This window comes from Heterodontus francisci, chromosome 9 (genome assembly GCF_036365525.1).
Source record: "Heterodontus francisci isolate sHetFra1 chromosome 9, sHetFra1.hap1, whole genome shotgun sequence".
Taxonomy (NCBI): domain Eukaryota; kingdom Metazoa; phylum Chordata; class Chondrichthyes; order Heterodontiformes; family Heterodontidae; genus Heterodontus; species Heterodontus francisci.
The window spans coordinates 103863523-103886592 of record NC_090379.1 but is presented as its reverse complement, the minus strand read 5'-3'; positions in this window follow the sequence as shown (position 1 = coordinate 103886592).

Below are 23070 nucleotides of genomic sequence, written 5' to 3'. Positions count from 1 at the left end.
AGCTTCATATTCTGTATCGAACTGAGTCCAGCTTCGCATTCTGTATCAAACTGTCTCCAGCTCCACATTCTGTTCAAACTGACACCAGCTCAACTTTCAGTATCAAACTGTCTCCAGCTTCACATCATGTATCAAACTGACACCAGCTCAACATTCTGTATCAAACTGTCTCCAGCTCCACATTCTGTATCGAACTGACTCCAGCTCCACATTCTGTTCAAACTGACACCAGCTTCACATTCTGTATCAAACTGACTCCAGCTCCACATTCTGTTCAAACTGACACCAGCTCCACATTCTGTATCAAACTGAGTCCAGCTTCACATTCTGTATCAAACTGTCTCCAGCTCCACATTCTGTATCAAACTGAGTCCAGCTTAACATTCTGTATCAAACTGTCTCCAGCTCCACATTCTGTATCAAACTGAGTCCAGCTTCACATTCTGTATCAAACTGTCTACAGCTCCACATTCTGGATCAAACTGAGTCCAGCTTCACATTCTGTATCAAACTGTCTCCAGCTCCACATTCTGTATCGAACTGAGTCCAGCTCCACATTCTGTATCGAACTGAGTCCATCTCCACATTCTGTTCAAACTGACACCAGCTCCACATTCTGTATCGAACTGAGTCCAGCTCCACATTCTGTTGAAACTGACACCAGCTCCACATTCTGTATCAAACTGAGACCAGCTTCACATTCTGTCTCGAACTGTCTCCAGCTCCACATTCTGTATCAAACTGTCTCCAGCTCCACATTCTGTATCAAACTGTCTCCAGCTCCACATTCTGTATCAAACTGACACCAGCTCCACAATCTGTATCAAACTGAGACCAGCTTCACATTCTGTCTCGAACTGTCTCTCGCTCCACATTCTGTATCAAACTGACCCCAGCTCCACATTCTGTATCGAACTGAGTCCAGCTTCACATTCTGTATCAAACTGTCTCCAGCTCCACATTCTGTATCAAACTGAGTCCAGCTTCACATTCTGTATCAAACTGTCTCCAGCTTCACATTCTGTATCAAACTGTCTCCAGCTCCACATTCTGTATCAAACTGAGTCCAGCTTCACATTCTGTATCAAACTGAGTCCAGCTTCACATTCTGTATCAAACTGTCTCCAGCTCCACATTCTGTTTCAAACTGAGTCCAGCTTCACATTCTGTATCAAACTGTCTACAGCTCCACATTCTGGATCAAACTGAGTCCAGCTTCACATTCTGTATCAAACTGTCTCCAGCTCCACATTCTGTATCGAACTGAGTCCAGCTCCACATTCTGTATCGAACTGAGTCCAGCTCCACATTCTGTTCAAACTGACACCAGCTCCACATTCTGTATCGAACTGAGTCCAGCTCCACACAATGTTGAAACTGACACCAGCTCCACATTCTGTATCAAACTGAGACCAGCTTCACATTCTGTCTCGAACTGTCTCTCGCTCCACATTCTGTATCAAACTGAGTCCAGCTCCACATTCTGTATCAAACTGTCTCCAGCTCCACATTCTGTATCAAACTGTCTCCAGCTCCACATTCTGTATCAAACTGACACCAGCTCCACATTCTTTATCAAACTGAGACCAGCTTCACATTCTGTCTCGAACTGTCTCTCGCTCCACATTCTGTATCAAACTGACTCCAGCTCCACATTCTGTATCGAACTGAGTCCAGCTTCACATTCTGTATCAAACTGTCTCCAGCTCCACATTCTGTATCAAACTGAGTCCAGCTTCACATTCTGTATCAAACTGTCTCCAGCTTCACATTCTGTATCAAACTGTCTCCAGCTCCACATTCTGTATCAAACTGAGTCCAGCTTCACATTCTGTATCAAACTGAGTCCAGCTTCGCATTCTGTATCAAACTGTCTCCAGCTCCGCATTCTGTTCAAACTGACACCAGCTCAACTTTCAGTATCAAACTGTCTCCAGCTTCACATCATGTATCAAACTGACACCAGCTCAACATTCTGTATCAAACTGTCTCCAGCTCCACATTCTGTATCGAACTGACTCCAGCTCCGCATTCTGTTCAAACTGACACCAGCTTCACATTCTGTATCAAACTGACTCCAGCTCCACATTCTGTTCAAACTGACACCAGCTCCACATTCTGTATCAAACTGAGTCCAGCTTCACATTCTGTATCAAACTGTCTCCAGCTCCACATTCTGTATCAAACTGAGTCCAGCTTCACATTCTGTATCAAACTGTCTCCAGCTCCACATTCTGTATCAAACTGAGTCCAGCTTCACATTCTGTATCAAACTGTCTACAGCTCCACATTCTGGATCAAACTGAGTCCAGCTTCACATTCTGTATCAAACTGCGTCCAGCTTCATATTCTGTATCGAACTGAGTCCAGCTTCGCATTCTGTATCAAACTGTCTCCAGCTCCACATTCTGTTCAAACTGACACCAGCTCAACTTTCAGTATCAAACTGTCTCCAGCTTCACATCATGTATCAAACTGACACCAGCTCAACATTCTGTATCAAACTGTCTCCAGCTCCACATTCTGTATCGAACTGACTCCAGCTCCACATTCTGTTCAAACTGACACCAGCTTCACATTCTGTATCAAACTGACTCCAGCTCCACATTCTGTTCAAACTGACACCAGCTCCACATTCTGTATCAAACTGTCTCCAGCTCCACATTCTGTATCAAACTGTCTCCAGCTCCACATTCTGTATCAAACTGTCTCCAGCTCCACATTCTGTATCAAACTGTCTCCAGCTCCACATTCTGTCTCGAACTGTCTCTCGCTCCACATTCTGTATCAAACTGAGTCCAGCTCCACATTCTGTATCAAACTGTCTCCAGCTCCACATTCTGTATCAAACTGTCTCCAGCTCCACATTCTGTATCAAACTGACACCAGCTCCACATTCTGTATCAAACTGAGACCAGCTTCACATTCTGTCTCGAACTGTCTCTCGCTCCACATTCTGTATCAAACTGACCCCAGCTCCACATTCTGTATCGAACTGAGTCCAGCTTCACATTCTGTATCAAACTGTCTCCAGCTCCACATTCTGTATCAAACTGAGTCCAGCTTCACATTCTGTATCAAACTGTCTCCAGCTTCACATTCTGTATCAAACTGTCTCCAGCTCCACATTCTTTATCAAACTGAGTCCAGCTTCACATTCTGTATCAAACTGAGTCCAGCTTCACATTCTGTATCAAACTGTCTCCAGCTCCACATTCAGTTTCAAACTGAGTCCAGCTTCACATTCTGTATCAAACTGTCTACAGCTCCACATTCTGGATCAAACTGAGTCCAGCTTCACATTCTGTATCAAACTGTCTCCAGCTCCACATTCTGTATCGAACTGAGTCCAGCTCCACATTCTGTATCGAACTGAGTCCAGCTCCACATTCTGTTCAAACTGACACCAGCTCCACATTCTGTATCGAACTGAGTCCAGCTCCACACAATGTTGAAACTGACACCAGCTCCACATTCTGTATCAAACTGAGACCAGCTTCACATTCTGTCTCGAACTGTCTCTCGCTCCACATTCTGTATCAAACTGAGTCCAGCTCCACATTCTGTATCAAACTGTCTCCAGCTCCACATTCTGTATCAAACTGTCTCCAGCTCCACATTCTGTATCAAACTGACACCAGCTCCACATTCTTTATCAAACTGAGACCAGCTTCACATTCTGTCTCGAACTGTCTCTCGCTCCACATTCTGTATCAAACTGACTCCAGCTCCACATTCTGTATCGAACTGAGTCCAGCTTCACATTCTGTATCAAACTGTCTCCAGCTCCACATTCTGTATCAAACTGAGTCGAGCTTCACATTCTGTATCAAACTGTCTCCAGCTTCACATTCTGTATCAAACTGTCTCCAGCTCCACATTCTGTATCAAACTGAGTCCAGCTTCACATTCTGTATCAAACTGAGTCCAGCTTCACATTCTGTATCAAACTGTCTCCAGCTCCACATTCTGTTTCAAACTGAGTACAGCTTCACATTCTGTATCAAACTGACTCCAGCTTCACATTCTGTATCAAACTGAGTCCAGCTTCACATTCTGTATCAAACTGTCTCCAGCTCCACATTCTGTATCAAACTGAGTCCAGCTTCACATTCTGTATCAAACTGTCTCCAGCTTCACATTCTGTATCAAACTGTCTCCAGCTCCACATTCTGTATCAAACTGAGTCCAGCTTCACATTCTGTATCAAACTGAGTCCAGCTTCACATTCTGTATCAAACTGTCTCCAGCTCCACATTCTGTTTCAAACTGAGTCCAGCTCCACATTCTGTTTCAAACTGAGTCGAGCTTCACATTCTGTATCAAACTGTCTCCAGCTCCACATTCTGTTTCAAACTGTGTCCAGCTTCACATTCTGTATCAAACTGAGTCCAGCTTCACATTCTGGATCAAACTGAGTCCAGCTTCACATTCTGTATCAAACTGTCTCCAGCTCCACATTCTGTATCAAACTGAGTCCAGCTTCACATTCTGTATCAAACTGAGTCCAGCTTCACATTTTGTATCAAACTGTCTCCAGCTCCACATTCTGTTTCAAACTGAGTCTAGCTTCACATTCTGTATCAAACTGTCTCCAGCTTCACATTCTGTATCAAACTGTCTCCAGCTCCACATTCTGTATCGAACTGAGTCCAGCTTCACATTCTGTATCAAACTGTCTCCAGCTCCACATTCTGTTCAAACTGACAGCAGCTCAACTTTCAGTATCAAACTGTCTCCAGCTTCACATTCTGTATCAAACTGACACCAGCTCAACATTCTGTATCAAACGGTCTCCAGCTTCACATCCTGTATCAAACTGACTCCAGCTCCACATTCTGTATCAAACTGAGTCCAGCTTCACATTCTGTATCAAACAGAGTCCAGCTTCACATTCTGTATCAAACTGTCTCCAGCTCCACATTCTGTATCGAACTGAGTCCAGCTCCACATTCTGTATCGAACTGAGTCCAGCTCCACATTCTGTTCAAACTGACACCAGCTCCACATTCTGTATCGAACTGAGACCAGCTCCACATTCTGTTGAAACTGACACCAGCTCCACATTCTGTATCAAACTGAGACCAGCTTCACATTCTGTCTCGAACTGTCTCTCGCTCCACATTCTGTATCAAACTGAGTCCAGCTTCACATTCTGTATCAAACTGAGTCCAGCTTCACATTCTGTATCAAACTGACTCCAGCTCCACATTCTGTATCAAACTGAGTCCAGCTTCACATTCTGTATCTAACTGACTCCAGCTCCACATTCTGTATCAAACTGACTCCAGCTCAACATTCTGTATCAAACTGTCTCCAGCTTCACATTCTGTATCAAACTGTCTCCAGCTCCACATTCTGTATCAAACTGAGTCCAGCTTCACATTCTGTATCAAACTGTCTCCAGCTCCACATTCTGTTCAAACTGACAACAGCTCAACTTTCAGTATCAAACTGTCTCCAGCTTCACATTATGTATCGAACTGAGTCCAGCTTCACATTCTGTATCAAACTGACACCAGCTTCACATTCTGTATCAAACTGACTCCAGCTCCACATTCTGTTCAAACTGACACCAGCTCCACATTCTGTATCAAACTGAGTCCAGCTTCACATTCTGTATCAAACTGTCTCCAGCTCCACATTCTGTATCAAACTGAGTCCAGCTTCGCATTCTGTATCAAACTGTCTCCAGCTCCACATTCTGTTCAAAGTGACACCAGCTCAACTTTCAGTATCAAACTGTCTCCAGCTTCACATCATGTATCAAACTGACACCAGCTCAACATTCTGTATCAAACTGTCTCCAGCTCCACATTCTGTATCAAACTGTCTCCAGCTCCACATTCTGTATCAAACTGACTCCAGCTCCACATTCTGTTCAAACTGACACCAGCTCCGCATTCTGTATCAAACTGAGTCCAGCTTCACATTCTGTATCAAACTGTCTCCAGCTCCACATTCTGTATCAAACTGAGTCCAGCTTCACATTCTGTATCAAACTGTCTCCAGCTCCACATTCTGTATCAAACTGAGTCCAGCTTCACATTCTGTATCAAACTGTCTCCAGCTCCACATTCTGTATCGAACTGAGTCCAGCTCCACATTCTGTATCGAACTGAGTCCAGCTCCACATTCTGTTCAAACTGACACCAGCTCCACATTCTGTATCGAACTGAGTCCAGCTCCACATTCAGTTGAAACTGACACCAGCTCCACATTCTGTATCAAACTGAGACCAGCTTCACATTCTGTCTCGAACTGTCTCTCGCTCCACATTCTGTATCAAACTGAGTCCAGCTCCACATTCTGTATCAAACTGTCTCCAGCTCCACATTCTGTATCAAACTGTCTCCAGCTCCACATTCTGTATCAAACTGACACCAGCTCCACATTCTGTATCAAACTGAGACCAGCTTCACATTCTGTCTCGAACTGTCTCTCGCTCCACATTCTGTATCAAACTGACTCCAGCTCCACATTCTGTATCGAACTGAGTCCAGCTTCACATTCTGTATCAAACTGTCTCCAGCTCCACATTCTGTATCAAACTGAGTCCAGCTTCACATTCTGTATCAAACTGTCTCCAGCTTCACATTCTGTATCAAACTGTCTCCAGCTCCACATTCTGTATCAAACTGAGTCCAGCTTCACATTCTGTATCAAACTGAGTCCAGCTTCACATTCTGTATCAAACTGTCTCCAGCTCCACATTCTGTTTCAAACTGAGTATAGCTTCACATTCTGTATCAAACTGAGTCCAGCTTCACATTCTGTATCAAACTGAGTCCAGCTTCACATTCTGTATCAAACTGAGTCCAGCTTCACATTCTGTATCAAACTGTCTCCAGCTCCACATTCTGTTTCAAACTGAGTCCAGCTCCACATTCTGTTTCAAACTGAGTCGAGCTTCACATTCTGTATCAAACTGTCTCCAGCTCCACATTCTGTTTCAAACTGTGTCCAGCTTCACATTCTGTATCAAACTGAGTCTAGCTTCACATTCTGGATCAAACTGAGTCCAGCTTCACATTCTGTATCAAACTGAGTCCAGCTTCACATTCTGTATCAAACTGTCTCCAGCTTCACATTCTGTATCAAACTGTCTCCAGCTCCACATTCTGTATCAAACTGAGTCCAGCTTCACATTCTGTATCAAACTGTCTCCAGCTTCACATTCTGTATCAAACTGTCTCCAGCTTCACATTCTGTATCAAACTGTCTCCAGCTCCACATTCTGTATCAAACTGAGTCCAGCTTCACATTCTGTATCAAACTGAGTCCAGCTTCACATTCTGTATCAAACTGTCTCCAGCTCCACATTCTGTTTCAAACTGAGTACAGCTTCACATTCTGTATCAAACTGACTCCAGCTTCACATTCTGTATCAAACTGAGACAAGCTTCACATTCTGTATCAAACTGTCTCCAGCTCCACATTCTGTATCAAACTGAGTCCAGCTTCACATTCTGTATCAAACTGTCTCCAGCTTCACATTCTGTATGAAACTGTCTCCAGCTCCACATTCTGTATCAAACTGAGTCCAGCTACACATTCTGTATCAAACTGTCTCCAGCTCCACATTCTGTTTCAAATTGAGTGCAGCTCCACATTCTGTTTCAAACTGAGTCGAGCTTCACATTCTGTATCAAACTGTCTCCAGCTCCACATTCTGTTTCAAACTGTGTCCAGCTTCACATTCTGTATCAAACTGAGTCTAGCTTCACATTCTGTATCAAACTGAGTCCAGCTTCACATTCTGTTTCAAACTGTCTCCAGCTCCACATTCTGTATCAAACTGAGTCCAGCTTCACATTCTGTATCAAACTGTCTCCAGCTTCACATTCTGTATCAAACTGTCTCCAGCTCCACATTCTGTATCAAACTGAGTCCAGCTACACATTCTGTATCAAACTGTCTCCAGCTCCACATTCTGTTTCAAATTGAGTCCAGCTCCACATTCTGTTTCAAACTGAGTCGAGCTTCACATTCTGTATCAAACTGTCTCCAGCTCCACATTCTGTTTCAAACTGTGTCCAGCTTCACATTCTGTATCAAACTGAGTCTAGCTTCACATTCTGGATCAAACTGATTCCAGCTTCACATTCTGTATCAAACTGAGTCCAGCTTCACATTCTGTATCAAACTGTCTCCAGCTTCACATTCTGTATCAAACTGAGTCCAGCTCCACATTCTGTATCAAACTGAGTCCAGCTTCGCATTCTGTATCAAACTGTCTCCAGCTCCACATTCTGTTCAAACTGACACCAGCTCAACTTTCAGTATCAAACTGTCTCCAGCTTCACATCATGTATCAAACTGACACCAGCTCAACATTCTGTATCAAACTGTCTCCAGCTCCACATTCTGTATCAAACTGTCTCCAGCTCCACATTCTGTATCAAACTGAGTCCAGATTCACATTCTGTATCAAACTGTCTCCTGCTCCACATTCTGTATCAAACTGTCTCCAGCTCCACATTCTGTATCAAACTGAGTCCAGCTTCACATTCTGTATCAAACTGAGTCCAGCTTCACATTCTGTATCAAACTGTCTCCAGCTCCACATTCTGTTTCAAACTGAGTATAGCTTCACATTCTGTATCAAACTGAGTCCAGCTTCACATTCTGTATCAAACTGAGTCCAGCTTCACATTCTGTATCAAACTGTCTCCAGCTCCACATTCTGTATCAAACTGAGTCCAGCTTCACATTCTGTATCAAACTGTCTCCAGCTTCACATTCTGTATCAAACTGTCTCCAGCTCCACATTCTGTATCAAACTGAGTCCAGCTTCACATTCTGTATCAAACTGAGTCCAGCTTCACATTCTGTATCAAACTGAGTCCAGCTTCACATTCTGTATCAAACTGTCTCCAGCTCCACATTCTGTTTCAAACTGAGTCTAGCTTCACATTCTGTATCAAACTGAGTCCAGCTTCACATTCTGTATCAAACTGAGTCCAGCTTCACATTCTGTATCAAACTGTCTCCAGCTCCACATTCTGTTTCAAACTGAGTCCAGCTTCACATTCTGTATCAAACTGAGTCTAGCTTCACATTCTGTATCAAACTGAGTCCAGCTTCACATTCTGTATCAAACTGAGTCCAGCTTCACATTCTGTATCAAACTGTCTCCAGCTCCACATTCTGTATCAAACTGAGTCCAGCTTCACATTCTGTATCAAACTGAGTCCAGCTTCACATTTTGTATCAAACTGTCTCCAGCTCCGCATTCTGTATCAAACTGAGTCCAGCTTCACATTCTGTATCAAACTGTCTCCAGCTCCACATTCTGTTTCAAACTGAGTCCAGCTTCACATTCTGTATCAAACTGTCTCCAGCTCCACATTCTGTATCAAACTGAGTCCAGCTTCACATTCTGTATCAAACTGTCTCCAGCTTCACATTCTGTATCAAACTGTCTCCAGCTCCACATTCTGTATCAAACTGAGTCCAGCTACACATTCTGTATCAAACTGTCTCCAGCTTCACATTCTGTATGAAACTGTCTCCAGCTCCACATTCTGTATCAAACTGAGTCCAGCTACACATTCTGTATCAAACTGTCTCCAGCTCCACATTCTGTTTCAAATTGAGTCCAGCTCCACATTCTGTTTCAAACTGAGTCGAGCTTCACATTCTGTATCAAACTGTCTCCAGCTCCACATTCTGTTTCAAACTGTGTCCAGCTTCACATTCTGTATCAAACTGAGTCTAGCTTCACATTCTGTATCAAACTGAGTCCAGCTTCACATTCTGTATCAAACTGTCTCCAGCTCCACATTCTGTATCAAACTGAGTCCAGCTTCACATTCTGTATCAAATTGTCTCCAGCTTCACATTCTGTATCAAACTGTCTCCAGCTCCACATTCTGTATCAAACTGAGTCCAGCTACACATTCTGTATCAAACTGTCTCCAGCTCCACATTCTGTTTCAAATTGATTCCAGCTCCACATTCTGTTTCAAACTGAGTCGAGCTTCACATTCTGTATCAAACTGTCTCCAGCTCCACATTCTGTTTCAAACTGTGTCCAGCTTCACATTCTGTATCAAACTGAGTCTAGCTTCACATTCTGGATCAAACTGATTCCAGCTTCACATTCTGTATCAAACTGAGTCCAGCTTCACATTCTGTATCAAACTGTCTCCAGCTTCACATTCTGTATCAAACTGAGTCCAGCTCCACATTCTTTATCAAACTGAGTCCAGCTTCACATTCTGTATCAAACTGTCTCCAGCTTCACATTCTGTATCAAACTGTCTCCAGCTCCACATTCTGTATCAAACTGAGTCCAGCTTCACATTCTGTATCAAACTGAGTCCAGCTTCACATTTTGTATCAAACTGTCTCCAGCTCCACATTCTGTTTCAAACTGAGTCTAGCGTCACATTCTAAATCAAACTGTCTCCAGCTCCACATTCTGTATCAAACTGAGTCCAGCTTCACATTCTGTATCAAACTGTCTCCAGCTCCACATTCTGTTTCAAACTGAGTCCAGCTTCGCATTCTGTATCAAACTGTCTCCAGCTCCACATTCTGTATCAAACTGAGTCCAGCTTCACATTCTGTATCAAACTGTCTCCAGCTCCACATTCTGTATCAAACTGTGTCCAGCTTCACATTCTGTATCAAACTGTCTCCAGCTCCACATTCTGTATCGAACTGAGTCCAGCTCCACATTCTGTATCGAACTGAGTCCAGCTCCACATTCTGTATCGAACTGTCTCCAGCTCCACATTCTGTATCAAACTGAGTCCAGCTTCACATTCTGTATCAAACTGAGTCCAGCTTCACATTCTGTATCAAACTGTCTCCAGCTCCACATTCTGTTTCAAACTGAGTATAGCTTCACATTCTGTATCAAACTGAGTCCAGCTTCACATTCTGTATCAAACTGAGTCCAGCTTCACATTCTGTATCAAACTGAGTCCAGCTTCACATTCTGTATCAAACTGTCTCCAGCTCCACATTCTGTATCAAACTGAGTCCAGCTTCACATTCTGTATCAAACTGTCTCCAGCTTCACATTCTGTATCAAACTGTCTCCAGCTCCACATTCTGTATCAAACTGAGTCCAGCTTCACATTCTGTATCAAACTGAGTCCAGCTTCACATTCTGTATCAAACTGAGTCCAGCTTCACATTCTGTATCAAACTGTCTCCAGCTCCACATTCTGTTTCAAACTGAGTCTAGCTTCACATTCTGTATCAAACTGAGTCCAGCTTCACATTCTGTATCAAACTGAGTCCAGCTTCACATTCTGTATCAAACTGTCTCCAGCTCCACATTCTGTTTCAAACTGAGTCCAGCTTCACATTCTGTATCAAACTGAGTCTAGCTTCACATTCTGTATCAAACTGAGTCCAGCTTCACATTTTGTATCAAACTGTCTCCAGCTCCGCATTCTGTTTCAAACTGAGTCGAGCTTCACATTCTGTATCAAACTGTCTCCAGCTCCACATTCTGTATCAAACTGAGTCCAGCTTCACATTCTGTATCAAACTGTCTCCAGCTCCACATTCTGTATCGAACTGAGTCCAGCTTCACATTCTGTATCAAACTGACAGCAGCTCAACTTTCAGTATCAAACTGTCTCCAGCTTCACATTCTGTATCAAACTGTCTCCAGCTTCACATCCTGTATCAAACTGACTCCAGCTCCACATTCTGTTCAAACTGACAGCAGCTCAACTTTCAGTATCAAACTGTCTCCAGCTTCACATTCTGTATCAAACTGACACCAGCTCAACATTCTGTATCAAACTGTCTCCAGCTTCACATCCTGTATCAAACTGACTCCAGCTCCACATTCTGTATCAAACTGAGTCCAGCTTCACATTTTGTATCAAACTGAGTCCAGCTTCACATTTTGTATCAAACTGAGTCCAGCTTCACATTCTGTATCAAACTGAGTCCAGCTTCACATTCTGTATCAAACTGAGTCCAGCTTCACATTCTGTATCAAACTGACTCCAGCTCCACATTCTGTATCAAACTGAGTCCAGCTTCACATTCTGTATCAAACTGCCTCCAGCTCCACATTCTGTATCAAACTGACTCCAGCTCAACATTCTGTATCAAACTGTCTCCAGCTTCACATTCTGTATCAAACTGACTCCAGCTCCACATTCTGTATCAAACTGAGTCCAGCTTCACATTCTGTATCAAACTGTCTCCAGCTCCACATTCTGTTTCAAACTGAGTCCAGCTTCACATTCTGGATCAAACTGAGTCCAGCTTCACATTCTGTATCAAACTGACTCCAGCTCCACATTCTGTATCAAACTGAGTCCAGCTTCACATTCTGTATCAAACTGACTCCAGCTCCACATTCTGTATCAAACTGACTCCAGCTCAACACTCTGTATCAAACTGTCTGCAGCTTCACATTCTGTATCAAACTGACTCCAGCTCCACATTCTGTATCAAACTGAGTCCAGCTTCACATTCTGTATCAAACTGTCTCCAGCTCCACATTCTGTTTCAAACTGAGTCCAGCTTCACATTCTGTATCAAACTGAGTCCAGCTTCACATTCTGTATCAAACTGACTCCAGCTCCACATTCTGTTTCAAACTGAGTCCAGCTCCACATTCTGTTTCAAACTGAGTCGAGCTTCACATTCTGTATCAAACTGTCTCCAGCTCCACATTCTGTTTCAAACTGAGTCCAGCTTCACATTCTGTATCAAACTGTCTCCAGCTTCACATTCTGTATCAAACTGTCTCCACTCCACATTCTGTATCAAACTGAGTCCAGCTCCACATTCTGTATCAAACTGAGTCCAGCTTCACATTCTGTATCAAACTGAGTCCAGCTTCACATTTTGTATCAAACTGTCTCCAGCTCCACATTTTGTTTCAAACTGAGTCTAGCTTCACATTCTGTATCAAACTGTCTCCAGCTCCACATTCTGTATCAAACTGAGTCCAGCTTCACATTCTGTATCAAACTGTCTCCAGCTCCACATTCTGTATCGAACTGAGTCCAGCTTCACATTCTGTATCAAACTGTCTCCAGCTCCACATTCTGTTCAAACTGACAGCAGCTCAATTTCAGTATCAAACTGTCTCCAGCTTCACATTCTGTATCAAACTGACACGAGCTCAACATTCTGTATCAAACTGTCTCCAGCTTCACATCCTGTATCAAACTGACTCCAGCTCCACTATCTGTATCAAACTGAGTCCAGCTTCACATTCTGTATCAAACTGAGTCCAGCTTCACATTCTGTATCAAACTGTCTCCAGCTCCACATTCTGTTTCAAACTGAGTCCAGCTTCACATTCTGTATCAAACTGAGTCCAGCTTCACATTCTGTATCAAACTGACTCCAGCTCCACATTCTGTATCAAACTGAGTCCAGCTTCACATTCTGTATCTAACTGACTCCAGCTCCACATTCTGTATCAAACTGACTCCAGCTCAACATTTTGTATCAAACTGTCTCCAGCTTCACATTCTGTATCAAACTGACTCCAGCTCCACATTCTGTATCAAACTGAGTCCAGCTTCACATTCTGTATCAAACTGTCTCCAGCTCCACATTCTGTATCAAACTGACACCAGCTTCACATTCTGTATCAAACTGACTCCAGCTCCACATTCTGTTCAAACTGACACCAGCTCCACATTCTGTATCAAACTGAGTCCAGCTTCACATTCTGTATCAAACTGTCTCCAGCTCCACATTCTGTATCAAACTGAGTCCAGCTTCACATTCTGTATCAAACTGTCTCCAGCTCCACATTCTGGATCAAACTGAGTCCAGCTTCACATTCTGTATCAAACTGTCTCCAGCTCCACATTCTGTATCAAACTGAGACCAGCTCCACATTCTGTATCGAACTGAGTCCAGCTCCACATTCTGTTCAAACTGACACCAGCTCCACATTATGTATCGAACTGAGTCCAGCTCCACATTCTGTTGAAACTGACACCAGCTCCACATTCTGTATCAAACTGAGTCCAGCTCCACATTCTGTCTCGAACTGTCTCCAGCTCCACATTCTGTATCAAACTGAGTCCAGCTTCACATTCTGTATCAAACTGTCTCCAGCTCCACATTCTGTATCAAACTGCGTCCAGCTTCATACTCTGAATCGAACTGAGTCCAGCTTCGCATTCTGTATCAAACTGTCTCCAGCTCCACATTCTGTTCAAACTGACACCAGCTCAACTTTCAGTATCAAACTGTCTCCAGCTTCACATCATGTATCAAACTGACACCAGCTCAACATTCTGTATCAAACTGTCTCCAGCTCCACATTCTGTATCAAACTGTCTCCAGCTCCACATTCTGTATCAAACTGAGTCCAGATTCACATTCTGTATCAAACTGTCTCCAGCTCCACATTCTGTATCAAACTGTCTCCAGCTCCACATTCTGTATCAAACTGAGTCCAGCTCCACATTCTTTATCAAACTGAGTCCAGCTTCACATTCTGTATCAAACTGTCTCCAGCTCCACATTCTGTTTCAAACTGAGTATAGCTTCACATTCTGTATCAAACTGAGTCCAGCTTCACATTCTGTATCAAACTGAGTCCAGCTTCACATTCTGTATCAAACTGAGTCCAGCTTCACATTCTGTATCAAACTGTCTCCAGCTTCACATTCTGTATCAAACTGAGTCCAGCTTCACATTCTGTATGAAACTGTCTCCAGCTTCACATTCTGTATCAAACTGTCTCCAGCTCCACATTCTGTATCAAACTGAGTCCAGCTTCACATTCTGTATCAAACTGTCTCCAGCTCCACATTCTGTTTCAAACTGAGTCCAGCTCCACATTCTGTTTCAAACTGAGTCTAGCTTCACATTCTGTATCAAACTGAGTCCAGCTTCACATTCTGTATCAAACTGAGTCCAGCTTCACATTCTGTATCAAACTGTCTCCAGCTCCACATTCTGGATCAAACTGAGTCCAGCTTCACATTCTGTATCAAACTGTCTACAGCTCCACATTCTGGATCAAACTGAGTCCAGCTTCACATTCTGTATCAAACTGTCTCCAGCTCCACATTCTGTATCAAACTGAGTCCAGCTCCACAATCTGTATCGAACTGAGTCCAGCTCCACAATCTGTATCGAACTGAGTCCAGCTCCACATTCTGTTCAAACTGACACCAGCTCCACATTCTGTATCGAACTGAGTCCAGCTCCACATTCTGTTGAAACTGACACCAGCTCCACATTCTGTATCAAACTGAGTCCAGCTTCACATTCTGTCTCGAACTGTCTCCAGCTCCACATTCTGTATCAAACTGAGTCCAGCTTCACATTCTGTATCAAACTGTCTCCAGCTCCACATTCTGTATCAAACTGCGTCCAGCTTCATATTCTGTATCGAACTGAGTCCAGCTTCGCATTCTGTTTCAAACTGTCTCCAGCTCCGCATTCTGTTCAAACTGACACCAGCTCAACACTCTGTATCAAACTGTCTCCAGCTTCACATTCTGTATCAAACTGACTCCAGCTCCACATTCTGTATCAAACTGACTCCAGCTCAACACTCTGTATCAAACTGTCTCCAGCTTCACATTCTGTATCAAACTGACTCCAGCTCCACATTCTGTATCAAACTGAGTCCAGCTTCACATTCTGTATCAAACTGTCTCCAGCTCCACATTCTGTTTCAAACTGAGTCCAGCTTCACATTCTGTATCAAACTGAGTCCAGCTTCACATTCTGTATCAAACTGACTCCAGCTCCACATTCTGTATCAAACTGAGTCCAGCTTCGCATTCTGTATCAAACTGTCTCCCGCTCCACATTCTGTATCAAACTGAGTCCAGCTCCACATTCTGTATCAAACTGTCTCCAGCTCCACATTCTGTATCAAACTGAGTCCAGCTTCACATTCTGTATCAAACTGTCTCCAGCTCCACATTCTGTATCAAACTGCGTCCAGCTTCACATTCTGTATCGAACTGAGTCCAGCTTCGCATTCTGTATCAAACTGTCTCCAGCTCCACATTCTGTTCAAACTGACACCAGCTCAACTTTCAGTATCAAACTGTCTCCAGCTTCACATCATGTATCAAACTGACACCAGCTCAACATTCTGTATCAAACTGTCTCCAGCTCCACATTCTGTATCGAACTGACTCCAGCTCCACATTCTGTTCAAACTGACACCAGCTTCACATTCTGTATCAAACTGACTCCAGCTCCACATTCTGTTCAAACTGACACCAGCTCCACATTCTGTATCAAACTGAGTCCAGCTTCACATTCTGTATCAAACTGTCTCCAGCTCCACATTCTGTATCAAACTGAGTCCAGCTTCAAATTCTGTATCAAACTGTCTCCAGCTCCACATTCTGTATCAAACTGAGTCCAGCTTCACATTCTGTATCAAACTGTCTACAGCTCCACATTCTGGATCAAACTGAGTCCAGCTTCACATTCTGTATCAAACTGTCTCCAGCTCCACATTCTGGATCGAACTGAGTCCAGCTCCACATTCTGTATCGAACTGAGTCCAACTCCACATTCTGTTCAAACTGACACCAGCTCCACATTCTGTATCGAACTGAGTCCAGCTTCACATTCTGTATCAAACTGTCTCCAGCTCCACATTCTGTATCAAACTGCGTCCAGCTTCATATTCTGTATCGAACTGAGTCCAGCTTCGCATTCTGTATCAAACTGTCTCCAGGTCCACATTCTGTATCAAACTGAGTCCAGCTTCACATTCTGTATCAAACTGTCTCCAGCTCCACATTCTGTATCAAACTGCGTCCAGCTTCGTATTCTGTATCGAACTGAGTCCAGCTTCGTATTCTGTATCAAACTGTCTCCAGCTCCACATTCTGTTCAAACTGACACCAGCTCAACTTTCAGTATCAAACAGTCTCCAGCTTCACATCATGTATCAAACTGACACCAGCTCAACATTCTGTATCAAACTGTCTCCAGCTCCACATTCTGTATCGAACTGACTCCAGCTCCACATTCTGTATCAAACTGAGTCCAGCTTCACATTCTGTATCAAACTGTCTCCAGCTCCACATTCTGTATCAAACTGAGTCCAGCTTCACATTCTGTATCAAACTGTCTCCTGCTCCACATTCTGTATCAAACTGAGTCCAGCTTCACATTCTGTATCAAACTGTCTCCAGCTCCACATTCTGTATCGAACTGAGTCCAGCTCCACATTTTGTATCGAACTGAGTCCAGCTCCACATTCTGTTCAAACTGACACTAGCTCCACATTCTGTATCGAACTGAGTCCAGCTCCACATTCTGTTGAAACTGACAACAGCTCCACATTCTGTATCAAACTGAGACCAGCTTCACATTCTGTCTCGAACTGTCTCTCACTCCACATTCTGTATCAAACTGAGTCCAGCTCCACATTCTGTATCAAACTGTCTCCAGCTCCACATTCTGGATCAAACTGACACCAGCTCCACATTCTGTATCAAACTGAGACCAGCTTCACATTCTGTCTCGAACTGTCTCTCGCTCCACATTCTGTATCAAACTGACACCAGCTTCACATTCTGTATCAAACTGTCTCCTGCTTCACATTCTGTATCAAACTGTCTCCAGCTCCACATTCTGTATCAAACTGAGTCCAGCTTCACATTCTGTATCAAACTGAGTCCAGCTTCACATTCTGTATCAAACTGAGTCCAGCTTCACATTCTGTATCAAACTGTCTCCAGCTCCACATTCTGTTTCAAACTGAGTATAGCTTCACATTCTGTATCAAACTGAGTCCAGCTTCACATTCTGTATCAAACTGTCTCCAGCTCCACATTCTGTATCAAACTGAGTCCAGCTTCACATTCTGTATCAAACTGTCTCCAGCTTCACATTCTGTATCAAACTGTCTCCAGCTCCACATTCTGTATCAAACTGAGTCCAGCTTCACATTCTGTATCAAACTGCGTCGAGCTTCACATTCTGTATCAAACTGAGTCCAGCTTCACATTCTGTATCAAACTGTCTCCAGCTCCACATTCTGTTTCAAACTGAGTCCAGCTCCACATTCTGTTTCAAACTGAGTCTAGCTTCACATTCTGTATCAAACTGAGTCCAGCATCACATTCTGTATCAAACTGAGTCCAGCTTCACATTCTGTATCAAACTGTCTCCAGCTCCACATTCTGTTTCAAACTGAGTCCAGCTTCACATTCTGTATCAAACTGAGTCTAGCTTCACATTCTGTATCAAACTGAGTCCAGCTTCACATTCTGTATCAAACTGAGTCCAGCTTCACATTCTGTATCAAACTGTCTCCAGCTTCACATTCTGTATCAAACTGTCTCCAGCTCCACATTCTGTATCAAACTGAGTCCAGCTTCACATTCTGTATCAAACTGAGTCCAGCTTCACATTTTGTATCAAACTGTCTCCAGCTCCACATTCTGTTTCAAACTGAGTCTAGCTTCACATTCTGTATCAAACTGTCTCCACCTCCACATTCTGTATCAAACTGAGTCCAGCTTCACATTCTGTATCAAACTGTCTCCAGCTCCACATTCTGTATCAAACTGAGTCCAGCTTCACATTCTGTATCAAACTGTCTCCAGCTCCACATTCTGTATCAAACTGCGTCCAGCTTCACATTCTGTATCGAACTGAGTCCAGCTTCGCATTCTGTATCAAACTGTCTCCAGCTCCACATTCTGTTCAAACTGACACCAGCTCAACTTTCAGTATCAAATGGTCTCCAGCTTCAAATCATGTATCAAACTGACACCAGCTCAACATTCTGTATCAAACTGTCTCCAGTTCCACATTCTGGATCAAACTGACACCAGCTCCACATTCTGTATCAAACTGAGACCAGCTTCACATTCTGTCTCGAACTGTCTCTCGCTCCACATTCTGTATCAAACTGACACCAGCTTCACATTCTGTATCAAACTGTCTCCTGCTTCACATTCTGTATCAAACTGTCTCCAGCTCCACATTCTGTATCAAACTGAGTCCAGCTTCACATTCTGTATCAAACTGAGTCCAGCTTCACATTCTGTATCAAACTGAGTCCAGCTTCACATTCTGTATCAAACTGTCTCCAGCTCCACATTCTGTTTCAAACTGAGTATAGCTTCACATTCTGTATCAAACTGAGTCCAGCTTCACATTCTGTATCAAACTGTCTCCAGCTCCACATTCTGTATCAAACTGAGTCCAGCTTCACATTCTGTATCAAACTGTCTCCAGCTTCACATTCTGTATCAAACTGTCTCCAGCTCCACATTCTGTATCAAACTGAGTCCAGCTTCACATTCTGTATCAAACTGCGTCCAGCTTCACATTCTGTATCAAACTGAGTCCAGCTTCACATTCTGTATCAAACTGTCTCCAGCTCCACATTCTGTTTCAAACTGAGTCCAGCTCCACATTCTGTTTCAAACTGAGTCTAGCTTCACATTCTGTATCAAACTGAGTCCAGCATCACATTCTGTATCAAACTGAGTCCAGCTTCACATTCTGTATCAAACTGTCTCCAGCTCCACATTCTGTTTCAAACTGAGTCCAGCTTCACATTCTGTATCAAACTGAGTCTAGCTTCACATTCTGTATCAAACTGAGTCCAGCTTCACATTCTGTATCAAACTGAGTCCAGCTTCACATTCTGTATCAAACTGTCTCCAGCTTCACATTCTGTATCAAACTGTCTCCAGCTCCACATTCTGTATCAAACTGAGTCCAGCTTCACATTCTGTATCAAACTGAGTCCAGCTTCACATTTTGTATCAAACTGTCTCCAGCTCCACATTCTGTTTCAAACTGAGTCTAGCTTCACATTCTGTATCAAACTGTCTCCAGCTCCACATTCTGTATCAAACTGAGTCCAGCTTCACATTTTGTATCAAACTGTCTCCAGCTCCACATTCTGTATCAAACTGAGTCCAGCTTCACATTCTGTATCAAACTGTCTTCAGCTCCACATTCTGTATCAAACTGCGTCCAGCTTCACATTCTGTATCGAACTGAGTCCAGCTTCGCATTCTGTATCAAACTGTCTCCAGCTCCACATTCTGTTCAAACTGACACCAGCTCAACTTTCAGTATCAAATGGTCTCCAGCTTCAATTCATGTATCAAACTGACACCAGCTCAACATTCTGTATCAAACTGTCTCCAGTTCCACATTCTGTATCGAACTGACTCCAGCTCCACATTCTGTCCAAACTGACACCAGCTTCACATTCTGTATCAAACTGAATCCAGCTCCACATTCTGTTCAAACTGACACCAGCTCCACATTCTGTATCAAACTGAGTCCAGCTTCACAATCTGTATCAAACTGTCTCCAGCTCCACATTCTGTATCAAACTGAGTCCAGCTTCACATTCTGTATCAAACTGTCTCCAGCTCCACATTCTGTATCAAACTGAGTCCAGCTTCACATTCTGTATCAAACTGTCTACAGCTCCACATTCTGGATCAAACTGAGTCCAGCTTCACATTCTGTATCAAACTGTCTCCAGCTCCACATTCTGTATCGAACTGAGTCCAGCTCCACATTCTGTATCGAACTGAGTCCAGCTCCACATACTGTTCAAACTGACACCAGCTCCACATTCTGTATCGAACTGAGTCCAGATCCACATTCTGTTGAAACTGACACCAGCTCCACATTCTGTATCAAACTGAGACCAGCTTCACATTCTGTCTCGAACTGTCTCTCGCTCCACATTCTGTATCAAACTGAGTCCAGCTCCACATTCTGTATCAAACTGTCTTCAGCTTCACATTCTGTATCAAACTGTCTCCAGCTTCACATTCTGTATCAAACTGACACCAGCTCCACATTCTGTATCAAACTGACTCCAGCTCCACATTCTGTATCGAACTGAGTCCAGCTCCACATTCTGTTCAAACTGACACCAGCTCCACATTCTGTATCGAACTGAGTCCAGATCCACATTCTGTTGAAACTGACACCAGCTCCACATTCTGTATCAAACTGAGACCAGCTTCACATTCTGTCTCGAACTGTCTCTCGCTCCACATTCTGTATCAAACTGTCTCCAGCTCCACATTCTGTATCAAACTGTCTCCAGCTTCACATTCTGTATCAAACTGTCTCCAGCTTCACATTCTGTATCAAACTGACACCAGCTCCACATTCTGTATCAAACTGACTCCAGCTCCACATTCTGTATCGAACTGAGTCCAGCTTCACATTCTGTATCAAACTGTCTCCAGCTCCACATTCTGTATCAAAGTGAGTCCAGCTTCGCATTCTGTATCAAACTGTCTCCCGCTCCACATTCTGTATCAAACTGAGTCCAGCTCCACATTCTGTATCAAACTGTCTCCAGCTCCACATTCTGTATCAAACTGAGTCCAGCTTCACATTCTGTATCAAACTGTCTCCAGCTCCACATTCTGTATCGAACTGAGTCCAGCTCCACATGCTGTATCGAACTGAGTCCAGCTCCACATTCTGTTCAAACTGACACCAGCTCCACATTCTTTATCGAACTGAGTCCAGCTCCACATTCTGTTGAAACTGACACCAGCTCCACATTCTGTATCAAACTGAGACCAGCTTCACATTCTGTCTCGAACTGTCTCTCGCTCCACATTCTGTATCAAACTGAGTCCAGCTCCACATTCTGTATCAAACTGTCTCCAGCTCCACATTCTGTATCAAACTGTCTCCAGCTCCACATTCTGTATCAAACTGACACCAGCTCCACATTCTGTATCGAACTGAGTCCAGCTCCACATTCTGTTGAAACTGACAACAGCTCCACATTCTGTATCAAACTGAGACCAGCTTCACATTCTGTCTCGAACTGTCTCTCGCTCCACATTCTGTATCAAACTGAGTCCAGCTCCACATTCTGTATCAAACTGTCTCCAGCTCCACATTCTGGATCAAACTGACACCAGCTCCACATTCTGTATCAAACTGAGACCAGCTTCACATTCTGTCTCGAACTGTCTCTCGCTCCACATTCTGTATCAAACTGTCTCCAGCTCCACATTCTGTATCAAACTGTCTCCAGCTTCACATTCTGTATCAAACTGTCTCCAGCTTCACATTCTGTATCAAACTGACACCAGCTCCACATTCTGTATCAAACTGACTCCAGCTCCACATTCTGTATCGAACTGAGTCCAGCTTCACATTCTGTATCAAACTGTCTCCAGCTCCACATTCTGTATCAAAGTGAGTCCAGCTTCGCATTCTGTATCAAACTGTCTCCCGCTCCACATTCTGTATCAAACTGAGTCCAGCTCCACATTCTGTATCAAACTGTCTCCAGCTCCACATTCTGTATCAAACTGAGTCCAGCTTCACATTCTGTATCAAACTGTCTCCAGCTCCACATTCTGTATCGAACTGAGTCCAGCTCCACATTCTGTATCGAACTGAGTCCAGCTCCACATTCTGTTCAAACTGACACCAGCTCCACATTCTGTATCGAACTGAGTCCAGCTCCACATTCTGTTGAAACTGACACCAGCTCCACATTCTGTATCAAACTGAGACCAGCTTCACATTCTGTCTCGAACTGTCTCTCGCTCCACAATCTGTACCAAACTGAGTCCAGCTCCACATTCTGTATCAAACTGTCTCCAGCTCCACATTCTGTATCAAACTGTCTCCAGCTCCACATTCTGTATCAAACTCACACCAGCTCCACATTCTGTATCGAACTGAGTCCAGCTCCACATTCTGTTGAAACTGACAACAGCTCCACATTCTGTATCAAACTGAGACCAGCTTCACATTCTGTCTCGAACTGTCTCTCGCTCCACATTCTGTATCAAACTGAGTCCAGCTCCACATTCTGTATCAAACTGTCTCCAGCTCCACATTCTGGATCAAACTGACACCAGCTCCACATTCTGTATCAAACTGAGACCAGCTTCACATTCTGTCTCGAACTGTCTCTCGCTCCACATTCTGTATCAAACTGACTCCAGCTCCACATTCTGTATCGAACTGACACCAGCTTCACATTCTGTATCAAACTGTCTCCAGCTCCACATTCTGTATCAAACTGAGTCCAGCTTCACATTCTGTATCAAACTGTCTCCTGCTTCACATTCTGTATCAAACTGTCTCCAGCTCCACATTCTG